Below are 23,283 nucleotides of genomic sequence, written 5' to 3' on the forward strand. Positions count from 1 at the left end.
CAAAATTTTTTAACTTGTTTAAAAAGCACAAAAGTATTTTGGAAAAGTCATTTTTATTATCGATATTATGTTCACATTTATAATTTTGGTTTTTATTAAATAAGTTTTTGTTTTTTTGTTTTGTTTTGTTTTTTGTTTTTAATGTTATAGTGCATATATAATAATTAACTTTTTGTTCATGTATAATAGATTTTTGAATATTCAATTATCTGTAGCAAATTAGAAACGTTTGGAAGTTGAGAAATTAAAATAGTGCTTAATCTCTCAATTTTGATTGTTATATAAATTTAGGTTCTAAATTTCTAGAAGTTTTACTTATGCTCTAAGCTATAATTATATGCAGTCCCCATGACAAATAAATACTATTAATGACATAAACCTACTTAGCAGCCAATTACATGTACATCATATTTGTTAAGCCTATAAAGAATAACATTGGGTTATTAAAACCACATTTTTTACTCACTCAAAACTAATCCTAAAAATCAGTGAAATTTTCATTTTCTTCTCTAAAAATCAGTGATATTTTCATTTTCTTCTCTCTTTCCTCATCTTCGCCGCTTACTTTTTAGTTTTACAAAAAATTGATATGATGATTTGGTTCATTTTTTTGTTGAATTTCTTCCAAGGACCGATCTTATCTTATGTTATGATTTGGTCTTATCTTATGTTATGATTTGGTTCATATTATTTTTGTGATCTTATGAAAAATGTTACTGTACTACATCACATTCTCACCATCATAATCAAATGAAAGGTAATCCTATATACAATTTCAATTCCAAATATACTATCCATATTATATAAAAATAAACTGTATGATATATGAAATAATAATGTTAAGTTAGCAAGATTCAATATATATATATATATACAATATATCAATTAGTAATTAGGATAATTATCTTTAATATATATACATACAATATACAATATACTAATTAATTGAGCAACAATATGAAATTTATTTTGTTGGTATGTTTTACAGATTGAAGAGAATTAGAATTATTACAGTTTTTTAAAAGAATATATGAAAAATAATTTATTATGTTCTACAAATTGAGAAGAAAGTTGAGATTATCCAGTTTATATCATAAATGATTTGAGAAAATACGTGTATATTTGAAAATTAATTAACAATAGCAAAGCATAAAACTAAAAAATAAAAGAATGAAATAAAAAGTAAACAAAAAAAAATATAACTAATCTCATCCCAAATCAACTCTGCACAACAAACACAGACAATAATTACCAACTCAATTCAACTCTACAAACAAACATAGACAATTTAACTCCCCAGATAATTTAACTCTCCAGATAATAATTGCCAACTCAACTCAATTCAACTCTCTACTTTTATCATGTACCAAACACATCCTGAATATTTTTCATAAACCATGTTATTTTTCTTGGTTTAACTTCCTACTTTCTTGCCAAAATAAACTAAGTTCAATGATAATGACATATACTTCATCTTGTTAACTTAGAAATTCGATCTTTCATTCTCACACTTGGTTGTATTGAAAAAAGAAATTCCTAATTTCTTATACTATTTGTTTACAAATTATGTTAATACAACCCAAACAAATAAAACCCAACTATTGTCCAACAGATTTGCCTTCTTATTTAATGAATAATACTTCCCAAATGAATATCACTCAATTTTTTATTGAAGGGAGAGTGAAAGAAGAAGAATTTTTTTTTTTCCCTCGAGTTGTCAAAAAGAACTTTGATAAAAATTTAGAAGTGGACCACAAGAATTTTTAGGGTGTGTTTGATTCAATTTTTGAAGTGTGTAATTTTAAAAATAAGTCATTTTAGAAACGTTTGAAGTATTTGATAACCACTCAAAATAGTTTTTGAATTAATTTCTAAATGTATTTTAAACTATTTTTATCAAAAGAGTTTAGATTTATGATTTTTTTGAAAAACATTTTTTTCTAGTTAATCCAAACGGTTCCTTAGTCATGAAATTAATAGAGAAAATATCGTCCTTATTTAATCACAGTTTGATTCAAAGTTTAGAAACATAGTTTAATTTTGTTAAAGTTTAAAGAATAAATAGATACAACACCTAATTTAATGTCTACATTTTTTATTTAACAAAAATATTTCATGAGAGAATGAAAATTGAGAAATCTAAAAGAAAAATAGAAGGTTAAAATATCATTTTGGTCTTATATTTTAAAGAATTTATAATTTTAGTCCCTGTATTTTCAATAAAACTTAAATGTGTTAATTTTGAAATTAATTAGATAATAATAATAATTTTCATGCAAGAAAAAACAATATGTGAATATGTTTGCAAAATTTATAGTAAAAATGCTAAAAGATAACAATTTTTTTTTTTTTTAAAAAAAGTCAACACTAAACTAGCAATGATGCATTTTATTGAAAGTATGGACAAAATTGAACAATTGAAAATACTAAGACTAAAATTGAACAAATATAAGGATCAAAATGGTATTTTGATAAAACCAAAAGAGTGGGTATCGTAAACCCTCTCTCCGCCTATCAAATAATATTTATAATCTCGCAAACTAACAACTTAAACTAACTAGTAGCACAAGTGGTAAGTTCAGGTCGAACCATAGGAAACACGGAAGATCGATTCCTCGAAGTCCATTTTTAGTTAAAGCAATAAATGGGGGGAGGGGAGGGGGGTTAGTGTAGATTGAGTTTGAAATGCATAGAAAATTTAATGCAAGAAAGTAAATGATAGAAATGCAATTAATCAAGACATCTAAGTTTAGAGAAATGGAGTAGCCTAATGCAATGTAGATCATCGAATTATCAACATATGCCTTAACCTTCTTGCCTATGTCTAGCCTAATTGATTAGACATCCAACCAATGGTCCTAAATACCTAATTAGCTAAGAATGCTTAGATGAATCCATACTAAACATAATTAACTAACCACATCATACTCTAGGGCTTGCACTAGGATGAACATTTAACTTCCATCACCTAATGAAATATTCAGTATGATTTTTCCTAGGTCAATAGGAACAATACTCTTTATTATAGACAACAAAAATGCAAGCCTATCTAACCTATTATTTATCAAAGATTAACCCACAATTACATGTCACATATTGTAAGTTAATTAAAAAACATTCAAGTCGTATAATAAGACATTGGTTGCCAATCAATAACAAAATCATGTCATTCATAAACAATAGAATCAAAATGAAACCTATAAATAAGAAATATTCAGCATAATCTCAAAAGCTCCCAAAATTACAAAGGTTTCACCAAATCCTCTAAACTAAGAAATAACTAGATTTACCTTTCTATAGGGATGGAGAAGACAAGATCCCGACATCATCTTTATCAAATATATGAGAGGAAAGGAAGAAAAGTATAAGTAGAAGAGAGAAAAGGGGAAGAAATTCGGCTGGGAGCTGAATGGGAGGTTGAAATCTTGTCTTAAAATCGAAGAACAATATTTATTCAGTCGTAGTAGCGCTACGATGCTATTGCATGCGCGTCTTGATGGGACAGGAGCGTCATGGTGCTGCAACAAAGTGGTGCTTTCTGCCTTTGAGCGTCATTTTCCTCCTTTGAAACCCGGATGCTCAATTTAATTCATGATTGCTCCAAATTAACCCTATACAACTCTTAATGGTTGATTCTGTCTCCTAGGTACCCAAAACCTGTAAAAACACTAAATAAACAAAATAAAAACAGTAACGATATTGAACTAAGAAAAACGAGATAACACATTTTTGGTGCTATCAAACACCCCCAACTTAATTTTTTATCGTTCTTGAGCTAGGTAGAATCACACATTCACACAAAAATATGCTTGCTCAATTACAAGAGTCGTTATTCTAGTCTCAACTGTCTCCTAAGATAAGATTTGCAATAAAAAAATGATATTCAATCACAATCAATCAATGAAGCACATTTTAAGAATGATTCTAAATCTATCATGCAATAATGAGTCCAAATCCCTACCAATTAAACTTACACAACTCAGAATGATTTTATGAGCTCAATTCGTTTTCTCCCTACTCTGGCTCGGAAGCTCAAGAATTAAACTTCCTAGACTCAACAATGCAATGGCACACTTAAGAGAACCAAACTTTGATTCTATTTTTGTCTCTTTCTCATTTTTCTTACTTTACACAAAAGAGAAGACCTTATCTAGACACACTACCTTCGTTTTGGCTTGCCCACATGGGTTACGTGAAAGACATTCAACTACGAGCAACGTCTCCTAGCAAGGTGCTGAAACTTACTCATTCCTCAGGGATACTTTAGCCCAGAGGGAAATTACGGGTGTCATAGCTGCCCCAGGTTAATCGTAACCTTAAGAAAGAGGAGTGATCCCCTTAAAAAATAACGTATAAACTTGCTTTTACTCTACAACATGTTTTTTTTTTTACAAACTTTCTTTTATTTACTCTACACTTGGCTTTTACAATACAAAACAAGAGTTAGGCACAAAGCTTAGGCATGCGTTACTAGGTTGAGCTTTCAGTTACTTAACACCTATTACCTAGGCTTTTCGGTATGACAACAAAAATCAAGCCAAATAATACAATTTTAAGCATGCAAGACCTAATTTCGTTAGAAAAAAGACCTAAAGATGTATGAGAGATAAGATTTTTTTTTAAAACGAACTAAAAATCATGATTAAATCTTCAAACATCATCTCATTCAAGTCTAATCATAAAGAGGGTGTGTCATCAACTCATCATCATAAACAACCAAGCAAATGAGCAAGCAAGCAATTCAAGCACACAAACATTATCCGAGCATAATGCTTAAGGATCCCAAGCTATCATAACATACCCCACCTCGAACTGAAAATGATACATTGTCCCCAATGTATCTCTAATCTAAGTCCAATAAAATAAAAGAGTTAAGGGAATAGAAAACCTCTCCTGGTTACGTTTTCGAGCACGAAGTCTTTGGGATGAAGTAAGAGGGCTCGCGCTTGAATTAATCTCTACAAAAGAAAAAGAAGAAGCTAAGCTATGAAAGCAATAAAATTTAACACCTAATTGCCTTCAGGAAGCGTAAATTTTTAATGTCGGTTGCTCGACATGACCTGTCTTCTGTCAAGGCACAAAGAAATTCTTGTATTTATCTGCTTTCTTCTTTAGATGAGTTAATATAGCCTAGTAAGGCTATAAGACTCTTCATCTTTGAAGAGAACTAGATAGGGCGAGTTTGTATTTTCTTTTTAATTAGGCAAAAAGGGGAAAAAGAAAGAATCAAAAGACTCAAATGATCCAAAAGAGTCGAAAGAAATAAAAAGACTCAATAGATTCGATAGAACTAAAGAAGGATAGTTAAAAAGTATATGAAATACCAGGAGTTAGAACATGGTGAGGTCTTTCACCTTTAACTCCATCACCTGGATGTTTTGGATTTACGCTCTAGATCCTCCTTAGCTTCACAAATTGGCAAGTATATCCTCGTCATCACTAGATAAATAACACTCGTGAGAAATTTTGCCTCCAAGGTACTGGGCTGTTCTAGTTGGCCCTCCATTCTCTGCACGACCTCCATCAGTTGGGCAACATAGGGACTGAAGAGAACTATTAGCAAGTTCAGAAAGTAGAAACTCCAAAGTCATACTTGGGGACAAATCACATGAAAGTAACTCTTCCTCCTCCATCGAGTTGACATGGTCTGACATCGGCTCGTCTGGCCTTCTAATTGAATTTGCAAGCTGAGTAACAAGGTCACTCAGACTTTGCAAATAAGTTTTAGTCTCCACCTCAGGGTAAAGACTTTCCTGCTGAAAGTGCTTAAACTCCTACTGCCTATAGAGGTTGTCTTGTTAAAACTCAAAAGTATTGTCAGCAAGCTCCATAACTAAAATCTCTAAAGACTTACCTGAACTAGAAGACTGAGCATGAGTCGACAGGTGGAGTGATGTGAAATCTTAACTGTCCAAGCTCTGTTGAGTATCTATAGTAAAAGTACTCCTCCCACCTACGACAGTGAGATTCGTTATCCAAATAATCATAATACTCCTCCTCGGCGAATCCTAGCGATGCTAGGTTCCACTGCAACCTCGGGCATGCTTGCATAGGGCGCGCCCCTCGAGTAGGCAACTCTACACACCTCTACTTATTGCGAACTCCTTTTCATCACATGGCCAACCAAAGAAGCTAACTTGGTAATTTGGAAACAAAGCCCACTTACCTCACCGTCAAGACCTGCAACTTGACTTTCAAACGTCCAAGATCAATTTGGAAATCCAACCATGCCTAATTGACATAAAAAGAAAATAAATCAAAGCAAAAAAAAGACATTAACTAAAGATTAACTAAGTGAAACTAATTGGCTTCCCTGACAAGGACACCAATTTGATAGAACCGAAAGAGTTGTTGTCGTAAACCCTCCCTTCACCTATCAAATAATATTTATAATCTCACAAACTAACAACTTATACTAACTAGTAGCACAAGCAGTAGGTCTGGGTCAAACCACAGGAAAGCATGAAAGATTAGTTCCTTGAAACTCATTTTCGGTTAAAGCAGTAAATAAGGGAGGGAGGGAGGGTTGGTGTAGTTGTGTTGGGGTTGATGTCCTAAATCTCGTAGGGTCTTATAGTTTATAATTGTAATGTATAAATATTTTATTTATGTAATAAAATATGTGATGTTTTATTTTAAAAATTAGTTGCATTAACCACAAATCAATAAACTAACATCAAAGATTATCTTGTAGCTTAAACATGTATGTAGAGACATACGGGTGGATCTATTTAAGTGATAACCTAAATGGTCTGTAGTACATGGATACAACTAGATACCTTATCCTAGTGACACTACGAGTATGACCCACTTTGTAGATTTTACAATTATTGTAAAGTGCTTAAAATGATCTAATCCTGATCATTCATGTGAGACATGTGAGCGGGGATATTCTACACAAAGAAGTTTGTATAAGACCGAACCACAAAATGTTTAGTCTCATTATATAATGTCATTCATAATAGAGATTTACATTTCACCAGGATGGCCATAGATAACATGACCTGAATCTTGAGTGAATTGTGAACTCCTGCCCATGAGGGCGGTTCTTTGATTTGTATGGGTGAGAGTGGCCAGATCACCTATTCAATAAGCCTATCATTTTGGGGATTCGTCTGATGGGGAAGCTGAGAACACTACACAAGAAGGAATCCACTATTTCATCAATGTTGGGGCAAATAGATAAATTGCTCTCTTAACGGCTGATTCCGGAGCATAAAATGTGACACCACACCCTTTCCTGGCTCGAGAGGGGTTAGTTGGACTATGATTTATTGTTCATTAAAGGGATCAGTGATACTTAAAGAGTTAGATGTAACTATAGGGGCAAAACGATAATTTTGGCTGAGCTGTACTTACGAGAAATTTGTGAAGGGTCATCGTACTGTTGATTGGTTATATCCAATGGACACAGAAATATATTTGTAGTATGAGAGTGCAATTGTCGGTCTTTAATAGAGTGCTCGACAGCTAACAGATGGGGAATAATTTAATTAAAGAGTTTAATTAATTGTTCACATACCGTTGGAGCTTCAAGCTACAGGTCCATAAGGTCCCTTCGGTAGCTCAACGGGAATAAATGAAAATTAGTTTTTGGATTAATTTAAATTGTTAAAATTAATTGAGGAAAATTATATATGATATAATTAATTTAATTTTAATTATATATGATATAATTACTATAATGTATTTGATGCATTATAATATTAAGTATTTATGAGAAGAAATAAATACTTGAATATGATTCGAATATTAATTATATGAATTGGATTCATATAGTTGAATTTAATATAAATGTGATTTATATTAAAAGCCATTTGTGAGAGAGAATTGAAATTATAGATTATATTGTATTTGATGCAATATAAAAACTATAGGTTATATATTATATATGATATAACATATAAGTTTATTAGTTTATTATATATGTTTTATATATATATATATAAATATAATTATTTTAAAATTAAATTATTTTATTTTATTTTATTTTAAATTAAAGGGAGAAATAACTTCCTGCCCTTTATTCTCTCCATATCATATAAGTGGGTTGTTGGTTCTGTTGGAGTTGATGCCCTAAATCTCGTAGGGTTCTATAGTTTGTAAACCTTGTATGAACAAACTTATATGTGATTAATAATACTTGATATTTTATTCACTTTGTCTATGAAATATGTGAATATTTTAGTTGCATTAACACAAACCAATAAACTAATACCCAAGGTTATCATTGTAACTTAAACATGTATGTGGAGACATACAGGTGGATCATGTTTAAGTGATAACCTAAATGGTCTGTAGAATATGGATAAGGTTAGTACCTTATCTTGGTAATACTACGAATATGCCCACTTTGTAGATGTTACACATGTTGTAAAGTAATACAAATGATCTGATCCTGACCATTCATGTATTAGATATGCGAGCGGGGATATTCTATACAAAGGAATTTGTATAAGACCGGACCACAAAATGCTTTATGTTGGGATTGGTCTCCTAATTCTCCTGGAGTCTCGTTGTTTTGTAAAGATACACATTGTTCAATGAATAATAAGTGTTATTTATTATGACATTTACTCATATCCAATAAACAAAGCTTCTTGGTTATCTTATGTGAACTTAAGCATGTATATGTGATATAATAGTGGATCATGCCTTAAGTGATAACCTAAATAGGTCTATAGTATAAGGATTAAGTTGGGATACCTGATCTGATGACACTAACGGATACGGCCAGCTTTGTAGAGGTTTGCAAGTGTTGTAAACTACTACAGATAGTAGATCCTGACCATTCATGTGGAGATGTACGAGCGGGGGTGTCCTATAACAAAGAGTTTGTATAAGACCTAGAACGAGATGACTAGACTTTGTATATAAACCATTGATACTTACTAGAGACTTGCATCTCACCTAAACGACCACAGGTGACACGACCTCAATCCTGAGTGTTTTGGGAACTCCTGCCTTTGAAGGTGGTCCTTTGATTAGTATGGGTGAGAGTGACCAGATTGCCAACTCAACATGCCTACCTTTTTTTAGGACTTGTCTGATTTGGGAGCTGGAAACTAAATCCAAAAGATGGAATTCACTTCTTTCCTAAAGTAGGGATAAGTAGAGAGATTGCTCCTTAAGGGCTGATTCCGGGGCTTGAACATAGTAGCCACAACTTCTCTTTGGAAGAGAAGACTCAGTCATAGTAGGACTATGACTTATGTTCATTAGAAGGGATCAGTGGTACTTAAGGAGACAGATGTAACTACAAGGGTATAACGGTTATTGGCCCAGCTGTACTTACGAGCGATCTGTGAAGGGTTGTCACACTACTGATTGGTAAAGATGGACATATAATATATCTGTGGAAAGGAGAGTTTCAGCTATCGGTCTTTAGTGGAGTGGCCTGGCAGTTAACGGATGGTGGATCCCGTGACTAAAGTGTTTTAGTCAGTTATTCACTAGTACCGTTGGAGTTTCGAGCTATAGGTCCATAAGGTCCCCTTGGTAGCTCAATGGATTTAGTTGAGAATCAGTTCTTGGTGTTGATTTGAAATGTTCAAATGACAAGAGGTATTTGATTATATATAATATAATCGATTTGATATATGAGATACATCTAGTGGAGGATTTATGTAAATGAAATTTATATTAAGTACCATGGAATAAAAAAAGAACTATGGTTATAATGTTTCATGAGATGAAATATTAAAACTATAGGTTATAAATATAGTATGTAAGTTGGTTATCATTTATATTTATAATAATATTAATTATTGGATAATTAATTATTTTTCTTTAATAACCAAATGAGTGGGTGGTATTGGATTCATGGTACCGTGAGTTTAAAAGGAAAGTGGTTTTCCTATTTTGAAATGAAATTTTTTACAAAAAGGTTGATAAAGTTTTTGAGACTTCTCTCGGCGAAAAAAAGGATCTCATGATAGTCGTCAAGTAAATACAGATTTCTAACGATGGCTAGGTGAGCTAAACGATCGTGCAGTGGCGAGCTAAACGATCGTTCAATATTTACTAAAACGATCGCATAGTTTTGCTAGACGATCGCTTGCCCTACGTAAACGATCGTGTAAGAGTCTGTAAGCGACAGACTGAGCTAAACGATGAGCTAAACGATCGCATAGCTTTTTCTAGACGATCGTATAGCTTTATTTAAACGATGGGGCATCGACCTATACGATAGGTCTCCGCCATCTCCCACTTGCCCAGTCGTGTACACGATCGGTGTTTTCCTCCTTCGTCTGCCTCATACCAAATCCGAACAGAGCCCACCCTCTGGATTCTCAAATCAAGAATACCAAGGTAGCCTTGTTGGTGGTGTTATACTGAACTCGACACCGTCGAGGTTTTCTGGAGGCCGTTCGTGCTATTGCTGAGGAGTTCGTGGTCGAGGTGATCGTTGAGGACGAGTGCGAAGAGTTCGTGCTGTGTTGCAGTCGTGTAGATCGAGTGTTTAAGGTTGTTGTTGTTCGAGCCATTGTGCGCAAAGAAGCATGGAGACGCATCTTCAAATGTGCGTAGAGTTTTTATCTTTGTGCATTTGTATTTTTCATGCTGTAATTTCTGTATGAATCGCATAACCGTTTGTTTGAAGTTGACTGTAAATGTATTGTTCATTCATGATTGTGATTTGGAATAATCGTTCTTTCGCTGCTCATGGAAATCTCATATCTAATTTCCTTCAATTGGTATCAGAGCCAGGTTCTCTGATATTCCAAATTACATATCTGAATTGAATACATTTTTTAGTAGCGGTGGGTTTCTGCATCTGTGGTTGCGTTGATGAATGTTTTGGGTTTAAATTGCCGTTTTATTAAAGCTTTTGGTATTACAAAGTTTTGATTGTAAAGGCCCTTATGTTTTTGGGCGAAATTAACATCGCAATCAAGTCTGTAATTCAAAAGTTTTGAGTGTTTCGAGTCGTTCGTGATGAAGCTTCAGCGTATGGCGATGCGATCTCAACGAAGAAGAAGACCAAGCGTTGGTCGAATCATGTAGCCCCAGGTAAACGATCATTGGGATTTAACTATGCAATCATTTAGTAGTTTTTTCTAGATGATCATGTGGTATCTTCTAAACGATCGTTTACCTAATGCTAAGCGATGGGGTAAATCGTTTACCATATTGCGTAGTATTGGTTGCCCGATCACGTAGGCGATGGAGGTAGACGATCGTAGTGAAAGCATGCAATGCTCGTTGTTTAGTAGAAGGCACGCGCTAGCCGATCGTGTAGTTAACAAGCTTTATCGCTTAGTTACTACCTATGCGATCGCAGGTATGCGATGCGGAGACGCTAGCTAAGTGATCGCTTAGGCGATGGTGCTTCGCGGCATCGTAGTCACTTAGACGATCGCGGAAGGCGGGCGTCGTGTGAAGCGCGCTTAGCGATCATGTACTTCAAGCTTCATCACTTAGTAAAGGTACATGATCATGTAGTAATAGCTAAACGATCGTTTGGATTTTTAAACGATCATTGAGCTCTGGGAGCGCTGGTAAGCGATAGAACGAAGTGTTTGTTTTATCGTGTGGATGATCGTAGGGTGCATAGTACACGATGGTTGGAGAAGCGACGCTTTGCCCGAGCGATTCAAGACCTGGTTCGCCTGTTTGAACCAGAGACTCCTTGTCTTTGTAATAATTAGCTTTCCTTTTGTGTTTTTAAGGCAATTTTACCCGGTTCATCAACATTGGTTTTCTTATACATGTGATGTATGGTGTATATGCCAAATTGTTTGTCATATAGTTAAAACCCACCTTAGGTTGTTGATAATGGGTAGAAATGCACGTTATCATAGTGCTAAGTTCCTAAACAATGTTGGATTGTGCTGATGAAATATGTTAATTTGAGTCCATTAAGCATCAATTTCATAATATTGCGGTCACATGCGTTCATCGTATTAGAACAGTTGAATTTTGTATTTTTGTGCAGAATATGCGTTGACGCAATGCAAGAACTACGATCATAGGAAATCATCGGTCAAACGCAACTTCACCGCAAGGCTTTGCGATGATTGTGCTCGCAAACATTCGCCCGAGAAAGATCGCCACAACCTGGTCAGCGCAACTTGGTGGGCGCATCTGGGTGAAAGGCTAATTAATCGCGATGGGACAACAAACTGATGACAGTCGAATCCGAATTAAGTTGACAGCCGATAACAATCACAAAGTACATTCAAATTTTTGGTGATAAATATTTGGCACATCAGTCGGGAATTAAAGCCGTCCCATCTGTACAGTCAAGAGAGAGAAGCCGTCGTTCACCTTGGATGTCTATAAATACCAGAGGCAGCCTTCTGAGAAGGGATTCATCAGTTCACTATTCTTTGTTCCACAAGTTCGCACGCCCTTGTTCATAGTTTTCTTTCATTTTAAGGCAGACACGAGAGAGAAGGTTGTGCCAATAGATCGTTCCGGTAAGCTTGGGAGAGCGCTGGAAGCTTCAAGGACAGAGAGAGGGCCAACGCCTGCAGAAGTAGGAACATCTTTAGAACCGAATAGAGATTACAGTGTAAAAGCCTCGGTCAGCAAGGAATTGTTACCGAACTCTCTACCTTTAGCTTCCATTGTCATTTTGTACTCCACTCATTTATCGAAATGGAATCTATTTCTCTATATCTGTTCACTCTCTGTTATTTACGCATGAGTAGCTAAATTAGTTGAATGAGTTTAGAAGCATTTAGCTAGCACAACTAGGGAATTTTCATGCTATGCGATTATCTTGTATTATGTATGCTTCATTCGTCCATTAGAGATACTGGGGAGGGTAGTCTAAGGACAGGATCTAGACTTAGGAAGGTCATGTTAGAATCTAGGCTCGGGAGAGTCAGATTAGAATGCATAATCAAGAGATAGGAGCTTAAGAATGAGCACTATTTTTTATCAATGCATCGCATGCATCCTAGAGATAGGATATGATTGTATGTGGTCACCTTGCTTTTATGCATTTTGCATCATCGCATAGGACAAGAGTAGAGACTTAGGGATAAGCTCTATGGACACTTTTGATTCAACAAATGTGTCCTAGACTTAGGAGCATAGCATTTGCATTGGAAAATGACTTGCTGTGCATGGTGATAGAATGATCGCATAGTCTGACGTATTCCCAAGTAACGCTAGCTAAAGATCTTCTTAACCCGTTCATCGCATACTCAGTGCATCTATCACACAACTGACTTTTCTCAAACTTGTTGCATTTTGTTTATTTTCTCATTAACGCAATCAACAAAAAACCAACAATTTATTTTTTCGGTTACTGCAAGGCTTTCATAAAAGTTACCAATGCAATCTGTTTTCACAAGTCCCTGTGTTCGACCCTGGACTTATTAGGAAACTCAGAGGAATTTACACTCAGATTCTACTGAGGAAACTTGAGTGCACAACGCAATTTCATCAATGCATATCATCCACATTTCCACTTCATAAAATTAAACATCAAGTTTTTGACGCCGTTGTCCGGGACTTCGGCAAAATAGAGTGCTAACGGTAATTTTTCTGATTTCTTTGCAGACTTTCAATCTCTGACGAATTATGACTCGGAGATCGAGAGGACATTTAGAAGGAGACTGAGAGACCGCCAACAGCAACCACAATCAGATAAAGAAGAGATGGCGAAGTAGCTTGGAAACAGAGCACCAAATGATAACAATGTCATGGCGAATCCAATCCTGTTGGCAAATAATCGCAATAGACCCATCAGAGACTATGCATCACCAAACCTCTACGATTTCTCTCCAGGAATCATGAGGCCTTCCCTCGACGGAAGATTCGAAATGAAGCCGGTGGTACTGCAGATAATCCAGAATGCAGGACAGTTCGGAAGAAGGCGTGGCAAAGACCCGCACGTCCACCTCCGAAGCTTTATTGAAATCTGCAATACTTTTGTGTTCCCAAACATCTTTGTCGAATAAGTTCGACTAACTTTGTTCCCATTTTCTCTCTGTGATCAGGCTAGGAAATGGGCATATTCTCTCGAACCGGGAGAGATAACTTCGTGGGAACAGGTGGAGGAAAAGTTTATGAAGAAGTATTTCCCACCAACTGAAAACGCTAGGAGGAGGAAATTAGTAAAAAAATTTGAACAAGAAGATGACAAATCGCTCAGTGATGCTTGGGCGAGGTTCAAACGGTTGGTAAGAGACTGTCTACACAATGGCTTACCAGACTACCTGCAAATGGAGATTTTCTACCAAGGATTGAATCCCTCTTCACAGACCACTGCCAATGCGGCAGCTGTTGGTGGTCTTCTCGACAAAACATATGAGAAGGCAAAGAGTATACTTGATCGCATTTCCAAAAGTCATGAGGATTGGCGGGAAAGCGATCAGAGATTAAGAATAAAAGAAAATGACGCAAACAATGGGGCCATCGCATCCCTGCAAAATCAAATGACTGCGATGATGAGTTTAATACAAGGCATCGCAATTAATAATACGGGAGTGAAGAAAGGGCAGGTCGGCGTAATTACTCAAATGATCGAAAGTTATGTCACTTACGGAGATGCTCACCCGATGGAGGAATGCCAACCAAACCCGCAGTCGGCATGCTTCATGAGAAATAATCCTTATTCCAATACATATAACCCCAGGTGGCGAAACCACCCAAATTTTGCATGAAAAAATCAACAATAAAGCTTTCAACCTGTGGCACAAAAAGGAGGGCCACCTAGATTTTCCCCGCAAAACAACGGTCCAGTGCATAGCCAAGCTAGCAGCTCACAATCATCGCAATCTTTGTCCTTAGAGAGCTTGTTGAAGCAATACATTGAGAAAAACGAATCAGTGCTTCAGAATCAAGCTACATCCATTAGAAATCTCGAAATCTAAATGGGACAAATTGCGGGCGAGCTGAAAAATAGACCGCAAGGAGCGTTGCCGAGCTCAACTGAGCTCCCTCGCAATGCTGGGGGTAACGGGAAGGAACAATGCTTAGCAGTCTCCTTGCTAAGTGACAATATTTCTGCGGAAGTAGGGGAGAAGCCCATCGCGACGAACTTGAATGCAGTGACAATCGAAGACCTGTTGACCTATAGTTTGGAGAAGCCCGAGAAAATAGACCTTGAAGTTGCATCCACCTTTAAGCCTCTAGATCTTGAAACAGAAGAAGTCCAACCACCAGCAACTCCGCAAAGACTGAAAGAGGAACAAAATGAGGAAGGAATGATCGCAATAGTGGCTGCAGCGCAAAATGCTATGATCCCACCTAAAATGGGCGACCCAAGAATCTTCACGATCCCATGCTCTANGGCGACCCAAGAATCTTCACGATCCCATGCTCTAAAGCGGACGAAGATGCACCCATCATATTGGGACGACCATTCCTTTCAACCGGTCGTGCTCAAATTGATGTGCGCAAGGGGGAAATTGTAATGAGTATTCATGGGGAAAAATTCTGGATTAAGGCAGTAAACATCCCAGAGGACAGAGAAAAGAGAGAAAAGCCACCATGGACGTGAACAAACCAGCCTGGAATAAGTGGTCCCTGAGTATTATATGATTTAACCTTATCAGGGATGCAATCCTTTTGAATATCTTTTTCCAGCATTGAATACTTCATGAACTTTTATCTTACTCGTTATTATCTATCTATTTACACTGTTCTTATTCTTAAAAAAAAAAAAAAAAAATTGTTGTTTTGTTTTAAATCATTTGACCCTCTCTTTGTTTGTTTACAACGATTAAGGCACAAGATTGCGAAGATGTTACTTGAAGTAGCAAATTATCTCACTCTATCACTACAATCCAAAGAAGAGAGATCGCCGCAAAGATGAATGCGTCAATACACAATGCGGGCGACAACGCAAATTTGGGTATACTCTTCCTTATCTTTATTTCAAATTTTGTGCTATCATATCGCATGTTAGTTTTAAAAGCTTTTTCACCGCATCCTCTTTGATTACCACAATCATTTGACGTAGATAACTTTAATAGATTACCGCATGCTATTTCTTTGCCAAGTATGATTTCAACGATGAAAAATATGCTTCTATTTCTTTCATATATACTAGAGTCAACTTAGTCTTAAGATCGTCACCTCATGAAATATTTCTAGAAGTTAGGGGTTTGCTAGCTTTCTTTCAAACTCTCTTTACAATGCATTCTAAGAACATCGCATGACTCATTTCAATCTTGGCAATGAGAACATTGCTGCATTTTAAATTTGGGGGTGAGGTATTTATTTTCGACCTTGCTATTTTCTAAAAAAAAAAAAAATATTAACAATCCCACTGTCAAACTGACAATGGGAACTCTCATGTTGATAAGAGTTACACGTTGTTGAAAGGCACTTTTACCATAGTTTGTGATGTCGATGACACACGTGAGGGCAAGCAAAACAAAAGTTAAGTCACCTTAGGATCAACGCATAAATAAATGACTCGCAACTCCACTACCAATTATAGGTATTTGAGTTTAGTAATTTGAGAAAGAGTGCATTGCCGTAGTTGGATTCCGACATGACCCCCGTGGGAAGCCAAAATGAAGATAAAATCATTTGACACCCCGGTCGAAAATTTTTCTTTTTGAAATAAATCATGCGATGTTCTGGAAATTAGTAAAGTCCTTTTGAAGGTTAAGCTTGCAGTCCCTAGGTCTTAGAAATATTTTAAAAAGAGACTTGAATAAGACTTAAGGAAATTTTGGTATATAGGATTTGAATGAAGTATCCTTGAGAAATCTAGGAAAAGAACATTGCAGTTGACTTGCTAAAGGAATCTTTTGTTTATGCTTGAGGACAAGCATTGTTTAACTTTGGGGGTGTGATAACGGGCAGAAATGCTCGTTATCATAGTGCTAAGTTCTTAAACAATGTTGGATTGCGTTGATGAAATATGTTAATTTGCGTCCATTAAGCATTAATTTCATAATATTGCGGCGCATGCGTTCATCGCATTAGAACAGTTGAATTGTGTATTTTTGTGCAGAATATGCGTTGACGTAATGCAAGAATTGTGATCATAGGAAATCATTGGTCGAGCGCAACTTCACCGCAAGGCTTTGCGATGATTGTGCTCGCAAACATTCGTCCGAGAAGGATTGCTGCAACCTGGTCAACGCAACTTGGTGGACGTATCTGGGTGAAAGGCTAATTAATCGCGATGGGACAAAAAGTTGATGACAGTCGAATCTGAATTAAGTTGACAGCCGATAACGATCACAAAGTACATTCAGCTTTTCAGTGACAAATATTCAGTGCATCAGTCAGGAATTAAAGCTGTGTTATGAGTGCATCATTCATCATTTAGGCATACTTGGGAGAGTAGTCTAAAAATCAAATGTAGACTCGGGAGAGCGGATTGGATCGCATAAGCAAGAATGGGGACTTAGGAATAAGTTCTGTTTGCTACTACATAGCGTATGCACCCTTTAAGTAGGATAATGTGGTATGCGGTCATCTTGCTTATGTGTGAGAGCACATGAGCGGGAATAGAGACTTAGAAATAAGGCCTCTCGACACTATCGCATATACATCGCATGCGTCTTCGTCAAGTGTGTATAACATGATCGCATAGCATGTGTCGGCTAGGGTTACCCTTATGGTCGAGCTTAGTGTTACGGTGAAGACATCCTCGCCATTTTATCTATTTTCCATGCATTTCACTACGCGTTAACAGTTACCATGTCTCTACCTCTCAGTCATACTTCCATCGCTTAATCTGTTAGCTAGGAGTAGGAGGAGTGCATAGTCTATAACCTTCAACATTCTTTTATTCTTCGCCGCAAACACATTACCGCATAACATTTAGCTATAAGTCCCTGAGTTTGACCTCGTATCACCCGAGAAACTTGCAATTTCGTTAAACTTGGCGAGAGAGCAAGAAAACTTGTGATAGGAACACATGGTCATCGCATAGGAGGTTAACATATACTTCCCATTCCAATGCATGACCACCGACGCATGAAAACAAACGCATAGCCTAAGACATGCATCATATATTGTGTTTCCAAACTTTTATTTCTGAAGCATTCCACATGCCGAGAAATGCGCTCATCACCGCACCAATTCTGGTTGTGCCCGACTGGATGCAACCATTTGCGCTGATGTGTGACGCAAGTGGATATGCAGTGGGTGCAGTCTTGAGCCAGTGAAAAGACAGAGTTTTACATCCTATTTATTATGCCAGTAAGACCTTGAATGATTCACAAGAAAATTATGCAACCACCGAAAAAGAAATGCTCGCAGTGGTGTTTTCCCTGGAGAAATTTTGACAGTACCTGATCGGATCGAACATGGTGGTGTATACAAATCACTCTGCGATCAAATACCTCATGACGAAAAAGGATGCAAAACCATGACTGATTAGGTGGGTACTACTCCTGTAAGAATTCTACCTAGAAATCAAAGACCGGAAGGGCACTGAGAACCAAATCGCAGATCATTTATCACGTTTAGAAAATTGCGAGGTTGAGAAGAGAGAGAAAGTGATTGAAGAGAGATTCCCCAACGAGTACCTTATGACAATATGCGTTAACATCCCATGTATGTGGATATCGTAAACTTCATAGTTTGCTGCCAAGTACCTGAAGACTACTCATACCAATAGAAGAAGAAGTTGAGGCACAAGGTTAAATTTTATTTCTGGGATGATCCATTCCTGAGCACGAAACCAAGCACATTTTAGAACTTTGTTATGGGTCCCCTTATGGAGGACATTTTGGGTGGCAGCGGACCGCCGCAAAAGTTCTGCAGAGCGGCTATTTTTGGCCAATGTTGTTCAAGGATGCCCACACCCATGTTGTGCAATGCGACAAGTGCCAGAGAACAGGGAACATGTCCAGACGGGACGAAATGCCTTTAACTTCAATCTTAGAGATTGAACTCTTTGACATATGGGGAATCGACTTCATGGGCCCATTTCTGCCTTCAGAGGGTCATCACTACATTTTGGTTGTGGTCGATTATGTTTCAAAGTGGGTTGAGGCCATCGCATGCGTTGGAAACGATGCGGCCACGGTGGCAAAATTTCTCAAGAAAAACATCTTCACACGATATGGAACGCCCTGTGCATTAATTAGCGATGAAGGCACGCATTTCATCAACTGCATCATCACCAACCTGTTGATCAAATTTAATGTCAGGCATAGAGTCGCAATTGCTTATCACCCACAAACCAATAGGCAGGCAGAAATCTCAAATCGAGAATTCAAGACCATCTTGGAAAAGGTAGTCAGTACCTCTAGGAAAGATTGGTCACCCAAGCTTGATGAAGCGCTATGGGCATATAGGACTTCCTTTAGACTCCAATCGGTATGTCCCTATATGCCTTGGTCTTTAGAAAAGCTTGCCATCTGCCTCTTGAGTTGGAACACAAGGCAATGGGGGCAATCAAAAAGCTGAATTTTGATCTGACGAATGCGGGAGAAGTCCGGAAGCTGCAGTTGAACGAGCTGGTTGAATGGTGCATGAACGCCTATGAAAATGCCAAACTTTATAAAGAACGAACCAAGAAATGGCATGACGACCGCATAAGCAAGAGGACATTCTTCGTGGTCAACAGATACTCTTATTTAATACACATTTGCAATTGTTTCCAGGAAAGTTGAAATCCCACTGGTCTGGACCATCAAGACTATTTTTCCCCATGGCGCAGTGGAGTTAACAAATGAGGATGGAAACAACGCAATCAAAGTCAATGGTCAAAGAATTAAACCCTACTATGGGGGTAATGTGGAACGACGCAAACAGACCATCGACTTAGGCAAGCAAGATTGATCGCTTGCCGGGATGCACTTACGATAACATTGAAAATCCTTTTTAAACAGCATCCATATCAACTCTCTTTACTGCTTTACTACTGCTTTATTACTGCTTTATTGAATTAGTTTCCCTGTGTTATTGAATTTATTTCCATTTCAGTCTTTGATTGTGTTGATTTTAATTTACTGTTGAATGAATGATTTGAGTGAACACCGCAATGTCTTATCATTATGGTTTTGGGATAATCATTGCAATGTCGGTGATACAATGCAATGTCAGGTATGCATTGCGTTGACGGGTGTGTCTTGCGTTAATAGATATACATTGCGTCCGTCCTCCAAAAATAATAAATAAAAAAATGATAAAATATTCGTGGAGAAGGTAGTCGTACGATCGTTTCAACTCCCAAGGTGAATTATCACATAGTAGACGAAAGGACGTCCTTGCCTGCTATGTCATAATGGGGAGGGGCACGGTAGGATTTTTGGATTACCAAAGCCTGCCAGCGCACTACCGACTGCGTTGGGCCCATTAAGACCCAACCTATAAATCTCTCCCCCCTAGCTTCGTTTGGAGTTAATTTGCATTCTTTTTCGCGAAAACCTTACCAAAAACCCTCTGCATACCTCAACCGCCATCTGCTCTTTCTTCCACAAAATTTTTTTTACCACTATCTTCTTTCCCTTTACCGAACTTATGGCCGAACAATCGTCAAACTCTTCTTCCAAACCATCATCCCTTTCCCAAGCCCCTGTCACCACGCGGGAGGCGGCTTTTCTTGCTGCCAGCCGCGGCCTCGCCGCCCAGTCCAAACCAACTCCCAGAATCGCCGGAAAGCCTAGGCAAAAACCTTCAGTGTTTATAACACCATCTACCCGCCGAGAAAGGCTGAGTACGGAGAGTGCCCTACCACCAGACCTGAGGTGGCGCTCCCATTTCCTCCAACCAGAAGTGAACAGGAGAGAAAAGATGATAAGAAGGTGTCTGGGAGCATCTTGAGTCACTTAGAGAAGGACGGGGGGTTTCCGAAAGCAGGACTAGTAAACCAACCCCTGCCGTTGGAGGTGGAGTTAGTTTCGGCTTCGCGGAGGATGACCCTCACCATTTCGGATCCTAAGGAGACTGCCCTAATAGACTTCAATGAGGAACCCATTAGAACTGTTTTGGAGGTCATGGAGGCAAGGAGGCGGACAGAGTAGTCCAAAGAAATGGAGAAGGAGGAGAGAAGAGTTGACGAGAAACGGGCAGAGGAAGATGACGTTGCCTGACTGGAAAAAGAAAAGAAGGAAAGGAAAAAAAGTGAAAGAAGACAATGCAGGCAAGAAGGGAAACGCCTGAGAAAAGAGGAAGAGCGAAGGAAAAGGGCAGAATGCACGAATTTTGACGGAGAATCAACCACTGCAAGGGTGGAAGTGGTAATGTCAGCACAATTTGAACCAACAACGCAACAACAAACCGCATGGCCACATTCAAGATTAGTTGCATCGTAGGCTCAACTCCGCGGTTCGGACAACAAGCAAGACCCTGACATCTACCCACTGATGTGGTGTCGCAAGGAGAATGTGCTGCAAGGGTCCACAAGAGACCTAGCAATCCACGAACGTATAGAGAATGAGAAAGAAGAAAGAAGAGGAAAATTATAGGAGAAGGAAAAAAAGATGGCAAGGGCACGCCAAATCATCGCCTCGACCGATTTGGCCAGACGCTTCATGATGAGGAGGTTTACCTTGGCATCGCAAGGGCGAAAGAAGAAGAGAAGAGAAAGCTTGAGGATGACCAGTGCATTGCGCTCGCCTCCGAGCAGTTTGAAAAAGAGATGCAAGAAGAAGAGGAAGCGGAGAAGAAGAAGAAGAAGAAAAAGGAGTTGCACTGCAAAGCCAACATTCAACGCAACAGGGAGCTAAAAAGAAAAGAAAAAGAATAGTGGAAAAAGGAAAAGCAAGAGCAGCGCAAGGAAAAGGAACGCATTCAATGACAAAAATCCCGCCTTGCGTTCGCTCAAGAAAAAGGAAAAGCAAAGGTAGAAGGAAGCGAGCTTTTACCAGCCAGAAGGCACCTAAAAACCCGGAAGGAAAATGATGATTTATTGATGGAAATTGGCTTATTCCCTGCGCCGGCCCTACTATCTGATCTTGTCATCAGGATTGTGGTGAAGCATGGGTGGGAAACTTTCTGCCAATGCCCATCCATAGTCATTCCAGCGGTAGTGAGGGCCTTTTACCACGGCCAGCTCCAAAACACCAAAGATGCGGTGATCGTTGACGGGAAGGTAGTGCCATTCAGTACGGAGGACATCAATCAGCTCTATCAGTTGAAGATTTTCCCAAAAGCACCAGGCAACAAATTGATTGATGATCCTACCGAAGAGCACATGGAGGATGCGCTAAGAGTACTGACGCAACCAGGCACCAAGTGGACGGTGTCTTTGACTGGCATTAAAACCCTCACCTCTAACCATCTGCTGCCTGAAGCACGCCTTTGGGTCTACTTGGTGAAGAGACGGCTCATCCCAACTTCTTGTGATAAAACTATTTCAAGGGATAGAGTCATGGTTGCATACTGCATTGCGTGCGTCATTCCAATCAATGTGGGCCAACTTCTTGTGAGGCAAATCAGAGGTTATGTAGGCCGTGTCAGGGGCCAATATTTCTTTCCATGGACGATCTCTAGCCTATGCCTATCTATGGGAGTGGGCATTGAAGAAGCACCCATGCCAGAAGTCCATGGCCTCATCAGCACAAAAATCCTGAGAGTTCTTCTCAAGGATTCGCCGCATTGCCCAGAGCCTCCACCGAAGCGGCCCCTCATCGACCTAAATGCGCTGTAACCACCTAGACCCAAGAAACAGCACTGCAATGACAAAGGAAAGGAAATAATCCAAGGCAGTGCATCGCATCCGCCAACCAATTTAACCTTGGAGGATCCTTTACCCTTAGTCATCCGACCACCAAGTCCACCAACTGAGCCACTTTCTCCTCTTCCCGAGCATTTTACAAACCTCTTCCTTGCGCCCGACTCCAACCCCGCATCCCCAGCAGCATCCATTAGCCATCCATCTCCACCCCGCCTTTCCCCTCAACATCGTCGCATGTTGATGACCCACACGGTTTGGGAGCAGGCCCTTCTGCTCAGCTTCAAACCAATGCAGGTGAGACATCGACGACACCGCCCCCCACCACATCCATAGCTGCTGCGCTTGAGGACATGCGGGACTTTTTGACACAAGAATTATCTTCCCTCTGCCATACATTGATGGAGTTGCGAGAGAGCAACGTAGAGTTTCGCCAAGCGATGATAAACATTCAACGCAGCATCTTTACCCTTCGCCTGAATCAGAGGCAGATGGCAGAACGTAACCACAAGTACTTTAATTTCTTGACCGCATATTTGCATGGACCCGTGGTTCCTCAACATCTGCAGCAGCCTCTATTCTTTCAAGAAGTGCTGCAAGGAGCTCCTCTGCAACGCCCTCCTCACAACGAGCCCCTGCCGCAAAGTTAAATTTGGGGGTGTACCACCTTCTCCTATACCTTTGTATTCTCCTTCACATTTTTGAATTTTTGCGGTCATTACTATTCTTTC

The sequence above is a fragment of the Benincasa hispida genome, unplaced genomic scaffold, assembly GCF_009727055.1.
Source record: "Benincasa hispida cultivar B227 unplaced genomic scaffold, ASM972705v1 Contig285, whole genome shotgun sequence".
Classification (NCBI taxonomy): Eukaryota; Viridiplantae; Streptophyta; class Magnoliopsida; order Cucurbitales; family Cucurbitaceae; genus Benincasa; species Benincasa hispida.